At 45.7% G+C, this 4,564-nt stretch overlaps 1 protein-coding gene across 4 annotated transcripts in view; it reads right to left on the bottom strand.

Annotated features, from left to right (window-relative positions):
- Nucleotides 1–3,162: 3,162 nt before the first annotated feature.
- The window catches only part of LOC105309040 (putative uncharacterized zinc finger protein 814), a 29,495-nt gene continuing 28,093 nt past the window's right edge, over nucleotides 3,163–4,564 (bottom strand). For all 4 annotated transcript variants that reach the window (XM_023525980.1, XM_011385124.2, XM_011385125.2 and 1 more), the window contains one exon: nucleotides 3,163–3,171. The gene's annotated coding sequence lies outside the window, so the exon portion shown is untranslated. The remainder of the gene's footprint in view (nucleotides 3,172–4,564) is intronic.

Raw genomic sequence — 4,564 nt, 5'->3', positions numbered from 1 at the left:
CCCCGGGGTGGCGTCGAAAGCCTCAGACCCGCGTCCGTGCGGCTGGACGGGGATCACGACTCCGTCACACGTTCTGGGTGCGGCACCTGGATTCCTACCCAGCCATCGGAGCCAGAACAGACTTAGAGCAGGAAGAATGGCCGCCAGCAGGAGGAGAACGGAAGTCCCGCCCTAATGGGATGAAATCGCACGGAAATGCTTTCATCACGATGGTTTACGGCTCAACTCCGCGCAGGGCCTTCTGGGTAACGTAGTTCCCAACGCTCTGGAGCCGGTGGGAAGGGAGGTCTCTATCCTAAACCACCAGACTCTTTGCCACAGGAGGGATCCTGTAAAGTTGTGCTCTTACCACCAGGGAGGGGCTTTGCGCGTTGCTAACTACGCCATAAACTCAATTCTGATGCTACCTACCTGAAGGTAAGTTAGGGACTCAGTCCCACAACTCTGCAACTCCCTATTTCAGATGCCAGTCACAAGTCGAGATGGTTATTTGTGCTTCCCACCAACTAGCTATTGTTAAATATTCAGTGGCAGGCCCAAAATGACCACTCATGCTGAAAGCCCTTTATATGAAACGTGGTTTAATATTTGATCTAATTGCGGTTTGAACCTCTCCCAGAAACATCATTTTTATCAGCCAGTTTGAGATTTTCTAGCCAAGCACTTTTAAGGTAATCTATCGTGCACCCTCTCCAGCCCCCACGCCCCTACAGAAAGAGGCAATCTGCATGATAAAAACAAACAAACAAACAAACACAAAAACTCTTCCAAGTCTTTTCTTCTAAAGAAAAGGTGTCCTGACCCCAAAATACCCTGTCTTTCATTAATAGCTCCCTTGCTCTACCCTGCTTCCCATAAAACTTTTCTAAAAAGATCCTTGACTTCCTCTAAGGGTAGGTGACTTTGCCTGAAATAATCCACTCTTTTAACTTCTTATTCCCACCCTCTTTCTGCTTATAAAAATCTTCCATTTTGTATCATTTGGAGCATCCTTTAAATTGTTACATGGGCTGCTGCCCATTCACTTAAGCTTTAAGTTTACTTGGTTGAATTTTATTTTAAACACTATAAATCAGAGATTCCTATAACCGCCTCCTCGAGTTAAACTAATTTGCTGGAGCAGCTCAATGAACTCATAGGAACATTTTTATGTTCTCGATTACCAGTTTATTACAAAAGAATAGATGTATTCTATTTACAAAAGAAGAGATGGATAGGGCAAGCTACGTGGGAAGGGGTGAAGTGCTTCCATGCCCTCTCTGAGTGCACCATCCTCCTCGCATCTCCACATGTTCACCAACTTGGAAGCTCTCTGAACCCCATCCTTTTGAATTGTTATGGAGGCTTCATTATATATCCACGATTGATAAATTTTGGTCAATGGTCATTGATTTAACCTCCAGCCACCCAGCCTTTCCTAGAAGTCAGGGGAGTAGAACGGAAAGCTCCAACCCTCCAATTACTTGGTTAGTTCCCCCTGGCAACTAGCCCTCATCCTTCCGAAGTAGGGAAGAGGCAAGAAATTAAAATGTTAAACAAGCTACATTCAGAGACTGCAATATGCTGATCAGCCCCGCAGCTGGGCCAGGAGAACACCTGCAGCACAAAGGAAGATTTCTGCTGGGATTGCTAACAACCCATTCCCTACACCTGTGGAAGGGGAAATCGGAACCACAGTGTCTTTAAGTGGTGCCCTACGCAAAATAAAAACATTCATTCCCTGTGGCTGAAGGCTGGGAAATGCCAGCGGGCCTTTCAGCCTACATACTCTTCCCTTTCCCCTCCCTCACTGTATGTCCATATCGAAGGAAATAGGTAAACAAAGTCTTTAAAGTGTAACACACGGGAACTAAAGAATAATGTATATGCTGAATTCCCTGAACACTCGGGGTCCCTCTCTGTCTCTGAGAGGAGACCAGGCTCTATGGAGTGTTACCCCTTTTCTAATAAACTTTCCTTTTGACTCTAACTTTGGCGTGTATGTTGAATTCTTTCTACATTCTCCGCAAAAGGACCCTCTTCTCTTGGCGTGGGGTTTGGTCTCCTCCCACTCGGGGAAATTTGCCCTGTCCTGCATCACTCAGGTGCTTTCCAAAATTTATATCTCATCAACATAAACTCAGGTGTGGTTGAAAGGAGTTTGTTATGAATATCAAGACGTTATTACTGTTATCACTTAGGAAGTTGCAAAGGTTTTAGGAGCTCTCTGCCAGAAATGGAGACGAAGACCAAATAAATATATTTCTTGTTGTAAATCACAATATCTGTCGAAAGAGAGAAAAGTGGCCGCCGAGGTAACACCCTTTGATGCGTTTGTGTCATTTCACGCCAGGTTTATTGAGCGGAACATTCTCTGTTGTGGTTCCTGTGAATTGGGTAAGAGAGAATGAACACAGAAGACACACAGACACAGACAGGGTAAAAGACTGCAGCCTCGAGAGCTGTCAGCGTTTTATTTTTAAAGGCTGGCACTTGGCTCCTGTCCCTATCTTACTTCCAGTGTCCTCATCTTAGCCTCATTCTTTGAGTTCCTTGTCCCTGCACCGATCGTTCTTGTTCTGCTTGTCCCCGAGGAAGGTCAGTGCGTGCATCTCACTCACTCTTCAGCCCCTTCCTGTGTGCAGGGTGGGGGCGCCTTGGCTTGCGTGCAACCCTTAGGGCAAATACCCGGGGTAAGCACAAACAAGGTCTGTGGGAGCGGCTGTTTGCAGCTCCTCTTCCCAGCCAATGTCTTCATACGTGCCAGGGAACAAGGGCCCAACTCTCTTAACTCCTTCATTCTCAGAATAACCAAGTGGGTACCCACACAGGTTAACACACAACACTTAGAGAGAGGAAGTAGAGTCTTATGGGCGAAAGTCCTTAGCATCTCCAAGGCAAGCTCTGTTCACTGGCGACACGGATGGCTGTGCATCGGTCCCAAGCCAGTGGCTACGTGGGTCAGAAGGTCAGTCTTCGGCTCTCAGTGCGCCGTCAGCGATGCTCTCGGTCAGGCTTGAACATCATTTCAGGTGTTCAGCTTCTATGGACCTTACGAGGTGGGATGCTCGTGCTTATCGGCCCCTGCAAAGTGGGAGCTGTTTCCGTGGTTTGGGATGTTCCAGTCACACCCTTCGAATGTTCCCCTTATGTGCAAGTTGACATTACTGACATGGCGCCCATGAAATCCATTTTGTAAAGTATTTCCTTAAGCGCTATACAATATCACAGATAAAGATGATATGAAAGAGAGAAGGTGACTATGCCCAGAAATGGGGAGGTGACATGTAGTGTTGTGTGTTACAGTAAGGCGGTCCCGCCTGATAAGCAAGGAATTGAGCCATGTAGGTATATTTGGAATAAACGTGGGACAGGAGAAACTGTTGGTTTGGGTGCATGTAGCTCTCACAGGATTCAACAGCAGTGAGGGGCCTGAGACTCAAGTCCAGTTGGCCATTTATCTGCTTCGATCACTGCAGACACACTCAGGGGATGTGGGTAAGAAAACTTAGATCTGTTCTTGGAGCCTGCAAATGTCTGCCTTGGTGGGCTTAGGCTTGGAACCAGGGAGAACTTCATACGACTCTAGTTGTCATACTTTGGTCCTTGAACCTTCACTATCAGTGTCACCTGGAGACTCATTGGAAACGCGTCTTCTCAATTCTGAATGCAGATCTACTCAATCAGGCGCTTGAGATAAGGCCCTAGAATCTCTGTCATGAAAGCTTCCAGGTGATTTAATACACATTCAAGAACATTCCAGCTTTCTGTGCTGATTCCTGTGTGTGAGGTACTTCATTTCTTATGATTAAGTGGAAATTGCATACATATTTATATGTACATATTTATGTGATTTTTGCACTGAGGTTACATAAAGGTGTCGGTGTATATTTGTACCCCAACATTTAAAAAAATACACAAAATGTCGAACTTTTTATTTTTTGTTAAAGGGATACTATACTACATAGATTTATAAAATAGATATAAATGGTCTCTGATCACTCTAGCTCCTGAAGAAAAACAAAATTTGCGGTACTTGATTATCTTTTTTGAATTGTCTGCACATATGCCTGTTACCCTGTGTGCACATATGCGTGTTCAAATATATTCTTATACAAGTTGTTTTCCTTAGTACAGATCAAGTCATACATCGCATACTGATCCAAAGATACATTTCTTCACTTAATGTATCTTTGGACAATATACAGTTACTTCTTTATTTTGCACCTAATACCTCCTTATCTCCTCCACATTTTGTGTACTTCCGGTTGTCTCTTTGTTAAGACCCTTTAGTTTTTGTTGCCTGCACAATGCGGGCTGGCCTGCTGCCCTCCAGGAGACAGCCTTGCCTTCCCAGTGCTCCTTGGTCCCCTCAGGGCACCTTCTCCCATGTCACCGGAAGCGCCCTGGATTCCTCCGGAATCTTTCCTTGCTGGTCAGGCTGCTCTGGACGGTTCACAGGAATGAAGACTAAGATCAAGCCATGTCGCCTGAAGATTAGGAGGCTGGTGATGCTGTACCTGTCCTTGAGGCCCCAAACAGTCCTAATCCTGCTGCTTGGGGTCACGTTTGGCTTTGGTGCCCA

The sequence above is a fragment of the Pteropus vampyrus genome, unplaced genomic scaffold (genome assembly GCF_000151845.1).
Source record: "Pteropus vampyrus isolate Shadow unplaced genomic scaffold, Pvam_2.0 Scaffold661, whole genome shotgun sequence".
NCBI classification, from domain to species: Eukaryota; Metazoa; Chordata; class Mammalia; order Chiroptera; family Pteropodidae; genus Pteropus; species Pteropus vampyrus.
This window is presented reverse-complemented; position numbering and strand designations above follow the sequence as displayed.